Raw genomic sequence first — 9,185 nt, forward strand, 5'->3', positions numbered from 1 at the left:
AATAGCAGGCGCAGCTACAGAATCAAGAGGCCCGACGGTTGGTGCAGCAAGTAACAATAGTTACAATCTTCTGGCCACAGCAAAGGTGGCAGTAGAAGCCAACAACGGGCAGGTTGCTAATTTCAGAGCACTGCTAGATTCATGATCACAGATAAGCTTGATCTCTGAACGAATGGCATCAATGTTGTCACTCAAACTAAAAGACACAACATTACGGATCGAAGGAATTGGAGGTCAATCAAAGACCTCAATTTCAAAGCACGAGTAAATGTGCTCATGAAATCCCTTCACAATAGTTTTACGCAAAGAATTGAAGCTGATCAACCAGCTCAGACACTCGATTCAGATAGCTTAAACATACCAAGCAAGATCTCACTGGCAGATCCAAACTTCCATAAGCCAGGCAAAATCGACATGCTAATCGGAGCCGAGCATTACTACTCGCTGCTGCTAACAGATCAACAGCAGCTAAGGACAGGAGGCCCGTTGCTACAAAACACGAAACTGGGATGGATTGTGGCAGGAAAATTCAAATCTGCCCACAATTCCTCACCCATTTTTGCAAACGGGAGTAAACGAGCTCATGGAAAGATTCTGGACTCTGGACAATATAGAGACGGAAGACAAACCACGCACTCCAGTGGAAGCACGGTGTGAAGCTCATTTTATAGAAAATCTTCAGACAGCTTCAGACGACTGTTTTATTGTAAAGCTCCCATTTTCCGAACACCCTTCAGCACTGGGGGAGTCGTTGGAAACGGCAACAAAAAGATTCCTAGCGTTGGAGCGGCGAAGCTCAACAGAAACTTGGAAGAGTTATGTGGACTTCATGGAAGAGTATGAAGGACTAGGACATATGAAGATTGTGCCAGCATTAAAAGTTCCCAAAAGGCACTACTTCATTCCACATCATTGTGTACTCAAACCTGAGAGCACCACCACAAAGCTTCGGGTAGTATTCGATGCCTCATGCAAATCAACAAGCGGGAAATCTTTGAACGACATTCTGCAGGCTGGACTCACCGTTCAGAGCGAACTTATGTCCATTCTGCTACGATTTCGAATTCATAAGTACGTTTTCACAGCGGAAATAGAAAAGATGTACCGGCAAGTGTGGATGAATCCGGAGGATTAATTCCATCAGATGATAGTCTGGAGAAACAATCCATCCGAAGAGATCAGGTACTATCGCCTGAAAACAATAACATATGGGACAACAGCTGCTCCGTTCCTAGCAACGAAATGTCTGGATCATTTGGCAATACAATACAAAGACAGACTACCAGTAGGATCAACAACATTAAAAACAGATTTCTATGTTGACGACTGTCTAACTGGAGCAAACACGATTCCAGAGGCAATTCATGTTCGACAAGAACTAAATAAGATATTGCTACCGTCCGGATTCAAATTGCGCAAGTGGTGCTCCAACAATGAGCAACTTCTCCAAGGAATCCCCAAAGAGGATATTGTAACCGATGTAAAATTAGGAGAGACACTAGAGCACTACAGCGTGAAAACTCTGGTTCTCATCTGGATGCCGAAGAAGGATACATTGTGTGGACGAACACAGAAAAGTCAGGCTACACGCATCACCAAACGGGTGGTATGTTCCGAACTGGCCCAAATCTTTGACCCACTAGTACTCTTTGCACCGGTGGTAGTAAAGGCAAAAATCTTCATGCAACAACTTTGGGAGCTCAAACTGGATTGGGATGACGAATTACCATTACAACATCAAATCGAATGGAAAGAATACCGGGACGACTTACAAACATTGAACAAAATGCAAATCGAGGTGCATTCGGAACTTTAAAAAAGATTCCCAAGAACGAAAGCAAACGGCCTCTTATTTTCAAGCCAAAATATCAGCACTCGAAAATGAGTGGAATCGCTTCAACAAAAACGACTCCAAACTTCGCGATACAGAAGACTTACGTGCAACATGTAAGCAACACATTACGATCTTTACCGAATGCATGGATAAGCTATCACAGACGTCTAGTGCTCGTGGGGAACGTCAAATCATCTTTAAAGAAAAGCATGAGAATCCTCCAGTAGATCCCAAAGAAAGCGGTCTGATCCAGCAGCCCTCGAAGGATTACAGCAAACTGCTTTCACTATGTCGCCGACAAAAGGCCATAGTAGAGTCCGTCAAACGCAATCTTGAACAACTTTCAGAGGCGGAAGGACGCACATCAAGTGATTTGATAAAATCACTATGGACTCAAGCGCAGGAAGTCCACTTCACAATTCATGAGGAATATGAGGACCCAGTGGAAGGAGGATATGACATGGAATCCTACCTAACACTGGAAAGTAAGGTCACATTCGCTTCTAGCTCTTGCTTAAGCCGGTTGTGTTTTTTTCTTGCTCCCGCATTCTCCGCCCTTTGCCTAAATATCATACAACATTGTTGTGTCTTTGTTTTGATTTATTATCGCATCTCTTTAATTTGATTCTACTTTGTGTTAACCACCAGTGTGTTGTTTGTAAACAAGTGTTTTATATAAATTCAATATTGCAACGTAACACATCGGACTCGTGCAGGCAATTTGTTATTGTTTTTTGCCCAGTCTGCTTTTCGTTATCGCTTCTTCGGTGTGCACTGTTCTCGCGCATCAGCGTTTGCATCGCCCACACTCTCTCGTGAGCATACGCGGGCTTCTCGCATTGTTGCTCTCACTCTCTCTGGATTGCCTACACTCTCCCTCTCTGTGGACTTTTCTTTTGTGTCTCTGCTTTGGTGAGTTTACCGCTCGTTTTCTGCACTTCGTTGGATCATCTGCTTTGAATTATTGCCGCTGCAGCTGATTGTCTGGCTCGCTCTGCTGTCTGCTCTCCTACTTTACCTGCGATCTCACTCCGTTCTCTTATTATTCGTGCACAGTGATTCTACTGCTGTCAATAATGGCAATCGTTTGTAGTGCAAAGAAATGTGAATTCGGTGGTGTTATCATTGGTGATTCATTTCTTAGCTGCTGGCTGTGCGACAATTTTGCCCACATAAAATGTGCTGGTGGTGGAAATTTTGGCCGGCTGAATGATCTGATCTCGAAACGCATGGGCCTGTCTTGGTCATGTCTGGCTTGTCGGGAGATTGAGGCCGAAATGCGCACATTTATGAGACAGACTCGAACTGGGTTTCTGGATGTCCGGAAACAATTTGTGGCTCTCAACGAGAAATTTCTTGCCCTTGAATCACAGTTTCTTGGGCTCAAACTCTTGAGCGAATCGCCTAGACGGAAAATTCCGCATAATGATACCAATCTCTTGCAACCTAATCCGATTGGTACGCCTGCCTCCCACCTTCATCCATCGGAAGCATTTCCGTGTAGGCATGCCACGCCGTTGTCTGTAAATCCGCCAACGGTGGCTCCGGAGTTCTTTACACCGAGCAATGTGCTTCCTTCGAGCACCCAACTCCCCATCAGCATCAATCCCATCCCTGCAGTTTCTGTGGCCGTCACTTCTGACGCGGTGAGTGCTCCTAGTGCGGGTGTGCTGGTTGCTGACGACGTCTTGCCAATTCCTGCTCCAATTCCTGCTCCAATTCCTGCTGCAATTCCTACTCCAATTCCTGCTACAGCCATTGCTGCCAATTCCTCTGCCCTTGTACCGAGATCTCTTTTAGGTGTGGCTCCACCATCTCGATCTCGCTCGGGACTTCAACTTAAAGCAGTGGTCCCTCGGAAAGCAATATTTGTTTCTCGTCTTATTCCTGAGGCTACAACGGAGGATGTTAAACAACATCTTGCCACTAAACTTAACACTTCGCCTGTTGATATAGTTGTGACTAAATTTTCATTTAAACATAAGCGCAACATATCATCATTTAAAATTCTTCTCCCTGATTCTTTACTATCCTGTTCTCTAGAACCGTCAATATGGCCTGAGCATACAATTGTGCATGAGTTCCTTCTCAAAGATTCGAACTCGAATCCAAGAATTACCGAACATGCTCCAAAAAACTAATGTACTATTTTTCCATGCACTATCAGAACGTTCGCAGTTTGCTGGGAAAGTTGCGTCAAATTCATACTAATAGCGCGTCCTTTGATTTCGATGCCAACGCGTTTACCGAAACCTGGCTTAACTCCTCTGTCAATGATCACGAAATTTTCATTGATAGTTACACTATTTATAGAATGGACCGCCCATCTTTTGCAGGTGGGGTTCTGATTGCAGTTAAATCTGTTTTCTCATCTGAGTTATTCCCATTCAATAACATTCATGGAATTGAATTTGTTGCAGTCAAAGTTCGTGTTGGCTCCGCATTTTTCTATTTAACCTGCTCTTACATTCCTCCCAGGTCTGATGCTGAGCTTTACTTACACCACCTTTCAGCAATTAATAATGTTGTTTCTACATTAGGGTGCAATGATCGAATTATTGTCATGGGGGACTTTAACCTCCCATTTCTTTCTTGGCTGCCTTGTAATGACGCTAACCTGTTGTTTCCCTATTGCCATAATGACTTTATCAATGGGCTAACGGATATTTCCCTTGTCCAAATTAATGCCGTTAAAAACATTAGGGACAGACTTCTTGACCTCGTTTTTGTTAACGATGGTTCTCTTACTACTGTATCTAGAGCAAGCCCAATATCTCTCCCTGAAGATCCTTACCATCCAACTTTGTTGATATCACTGGAGTGTACACAATCTGGAGGTGCTGACAGTTCCATGGCTCCTTGTCACATAAAGTGTTTTCGCAAAACAAACTTTATTGATTTAGATCTACATCTCTCGCGTGTTGATTGGTCGTTTCTTTATTCATTACCGAACATAGATGCAACTGTTAACTCGTTTTATAGTTCTATTTACTCCGCCCTTAATACGTTTGTTCCAGATATCACTGTACCTGTATCGTCCAAGCCTCCCTGGTTCTCCAAGTATTTGTCATACTTAAAAAATAATAAATCCCGGCTCTATAAAAAGTACCAGAAGTCGGGCTCCACGTTGGCCTTAGCTCTATACTCCTCCGCTCGCTCTCTGTTCCTTGCCGTCAATAGTCAGTGTTATAATCATTACCTTTCACAATGTAGTAGTAATTTTCGTAGTGATCCTAAAAAATTCTATTCGTTCGTTAATTCTAAGCGCAAGTCAAACGTTTTTCCTCCGTCCCTTCATTACCAGAACAAAACAGAAGCTTCTGCTGTTGGTATTGCAAATTTATTCGCTAACTTTTTCCAAACAACGTACTCGTCTCATATTTACAACGCATCCACTCCGTATCCGTACCAGCTACCTCAAGCTAACAGTATTTTTCTGCCCTTTTTCGAGGAAAGCGTTGTTCTTGAAGGTTTGTCATCTATGGACATATCGTTTTCTGCGGGTCCAGATAAGGTACCAAGTTGCATCTTAAAACACTGTGCCCAGTCCCTTTGCAAGCCCTTGACCTTTCTCTTCAACCTCTCCTTGGAACAGTCTTGTCTCCCAGTAATTTGGAATGAGTCCTACATCATTCCGCTTCACAAAAAAGGTTCAAGATCAAACATTGAAAACTATCGTGGTATCGCAAAGCTTTCCGCCATCCCGAAGCTTCTTGAGTTCCTGGTCACCCGGCAACTGCAACATCTTTGTTGCAGCTTGATATCTCCGTCGCAACACGGTTTTTTCAGACATCGTTCAACATCGACTAACCTTCTTGAGTTTTCTAACCTAATCCACCGTGGTTTTCAAATTGGTTTGCAGACGGATGTAGTTTTTACGGACTTCAGCAAGGCATTCGATTCTGTGAACCATGCTCTGCTTATTCAAAAGCTCTCCTTATTAGGGTTCCCAACGAATCTTCTAGATTCGATTTTGTCCTATCTCTCTAACCGTACTCAACGTGTTTTGTTTTCTAACGTGTTGTCAAATACTGTTAATGTTCCTTCAGGTGTGCCACAGGGGAGTCATCTGGGCCCGCTTCTGTTTATTTTATTTGTGAACGACCTTCCTCAAGTTATAACATACTCTACTACACTAATGTATGCTGATGATGTCAAAATCTGTCTTTCTTACTCTGATTGGTATTTGCACACACGCCTTCAACTTGATCTAAGTGAACTACTATTGTGGTGTTCAACTAATCTTCTTTTTCTGAACCTTTCCAAATGCAAACTTATGACATTTTACCGTCGCGCTCCTCATTTTGTCTCATATGTTCTAGGAAATCATGTCCTTGAGCGAATTTCGAGTTCAAATGACCTCGGAGTCCTTTTTGATCATAAGATGTGTTTCAACACCCATATAGCTGCAACTGTAAATAAAGCTAAGGGTGTTTTAGCGTTCATCAAGCGTTGGTCCAAGGAGTTTGACGACACGTACGTTACGAAACAACTGTACATCTCGTTAGTACGTCCTATATTGGAGTATTGTTCTTGTGTGTGGAGCCCGCAGTATAAAGAGCAGCAGGCTGTTATTGAATCCGTGCAAAAGCAATTTTTAATTTTTGCCCTTCGGAACTTTAACTGGGACTCGGGTAGAATCTTGCCACCCTACCGGTCTAGGCTAAATCTTATTGACCTGCCGTCGTTGCACCATCGCAGAATATGCAATGGCGTAATGTTCGTGCACAAGCTCCTTCTTGGGTATGTTGACTCCCAAACTCTCTTGGGTCAGATTGACTTGGCCGTTCCATCCAGACCTACCCGTACTTTTAGGCCTATCCGTCTACCCATATGTAGGTCTAATTATGCTGATCATGAACCTTTTAGGGTTTTATGCCATAATTATAACTCCCTCTGTCTAACCCTATCCCCTGAACTGTCTCTTAAACTAATTGCATGCAATATTTATAATCATTTAAATTTAGCTAACTTTTAACTTATCTTTTTCTGCCTTTAGTAACTAAGTACCATTATTAACAGATAATTTGTTAATTTAATAAATAAATAAATAAAAAAAAAAATAAATAAATAAAGAGCATTGACAAAATCAGCCACACCAAACACGGATAACGTGCATCTTCCACGCATCAGCATCCCAAAGTTTGATGGGGATCTATAAAATGGACCCAGTTCTTCGATCTGTTCTCATGCATGCTGCATGAGACCAACATGCCTACGGTGAAAAAGATGTGGTATCTTAAAACCACCGTTACCGGCGAGGCAGAAAGATTGATTCGACATATCGAGCTAAAGGAAGAAAATTATGAAGCCGCTTGGGAAATACTAGTTGACGCATACAACAATCCCAGAGATGTTTCGAACACGGTACTGAACCGCTTCCTCAATCACCAAACAGTTAATGACGATCCCAAGTCATTAAAAGAGTTGTATATAACAACCAATCCCTTGCATCACTAAAGGGATTGGGCATCAATATATATACATGGGATCCGATATTGATTGCCATTATCAGAAACAAACTGGATGTAACAAATAAGGCCTTGTATGAGCAATCATTGGGAAGCTCAAAGAACATTCAGGCGCTGGATACGATGCTTCAGTTCTTGGAGCAAAGAATTCGGGTTCTAGGAACCAGTAAGAAGCCACCAGCATCAAGGAGAGAGCCAAAAGGCACGACATGTGCATCAGCAAACACAGGGAGAACGCGAGCACCCTTATGCACATTCTGCAAAAAAGCAAGCCATTGGCTCTACGGATGCGAAGAATTTCGCTCCAAATCTCCATCAGAACGACTAAATTGGGTAAAAAAACAAAAAATGTGCGTTAATTGTTTTAGAACAAATCACAAAACAAACGCATGCCCTGGTCGAAACTGCTTCAAGTGTGACAAGAAGCACAACACGATGCTACATTTGGAAACAGCATCAGGCGCAGCTACAGAATCAAGAGGCCCGACGGTTGGTGCAGCAAGTAACAATAGTTACAATCTTCTGGCCACAGCAAAGGTGGCAGTAGAAGCCAACAACGGGCAGGTTGCTAATTTCAGAGCACTGCTAGATTCATGATCACAGATAAACTTGATCTCTGAACGAATGGCATCAATGTTGTCACTCAAACTAAAAGACACAACATTACGGATCGAAGGAATTGGAGGTCAATCAAAGACCTCAATTTCAAAGCACGAGTAAATGTGCTCATGAAATCCCTTCACAATGGTTTTACGCAAAGAATTGAAGCTGATCAACCAGCTCAGACACTCGATTCAGATAGCTTAAACATACCAAGCAAGATCTCACTGGCAGATCCAAACTTCCATAAGCCAGGCAAAATAGACATGCTAATCGGAGCCGAGCATTACTACTCGCTGCTGCTAACAGATCAACAGCAGCTAAGGACAGGAGGCCCGTTGCTACAAAACACGAAACTGGGATGGATTGTGGCAGGAAAATTCAAATCTGCCCACAATTCCTCACCCATTTTTGCAAACGGGAGTAAACGAGCTCATGGAAAGATTCTGGACTCTGGACAATATAGAGACGGAAGACAAACCACGCACTCCAGTGGAAGCACGGTGTGAAGCTCATTTTATAGAAAATCTTCAGACAGCTTCAGACGACTGTTTTATTGTAAAGCTCCCATTTTCCGAACACCCTTCAGCACTGGGGGAGTCGTTGGAAACCGCAACAAAAAGATTCCTAGCGTTGGAGCGGCGAAGCTCAACAGAAACTTGGAAGAGTTATGTGGACTTCATGGAAGAGTATGAAGAACTAGGACATATGAAGATTGTGCCAGCATTAAAAGTTCCCAAAAGGCACTACTTCATTCCACATCATTGTGTACTCAAACCTGAGAGCACCACCACAAAGCTTCGGGTAGTATTCGATGCCTCATGCAAATCAACAAGCGGGAAATCTTTGAACGACATTCTGCAGGCTGGACTCACCGTTCAGAGCGAACTTATGTCCATTCTGCTACGATTTCGAATTCATAAGTACGTTTTCACAGCGGAAATAGAAAAGATGTACCGGCAAGTGTGGATGAATCCGGAGGATTAATTCCATCAGATGATAGTCTGGAGAAACAATCCATCCGAAGAGATCAGGTACTATCGCCTGAAAACAATAACATATGGGACAACAGCTGCTCCGTTCCTAGCAACGAAATGTCTGGATCATTTGGCAATACAATACAAAGACAGACTACCAGTAGGATCAACAACATTAAAAACAGATTTCTATGTTGACGACTGTCTAACTGGAGCAAACACGATTCCAGAGGCAATTCATGTTCGACAAGAACTAAATAAGATATTGCTACCGTCCGGATTCAAATTGCGCAAGTGGTGCTC

Source organism: Drosophila miranda, assembly GCF_003369915.1.
Source record: "Drosophila miranda strain MSH22 chromosome Y unlocalized genomic scaffold, D.miranda_PacBio2.1 Contig_Y2_pilon, whole genome shotgun sequence".
NCBI lineage: Eukaryota > Metazoa > Arthropoda > Insecta > Diptera > Drosophilidae > Drosophila > Drosophila miranda.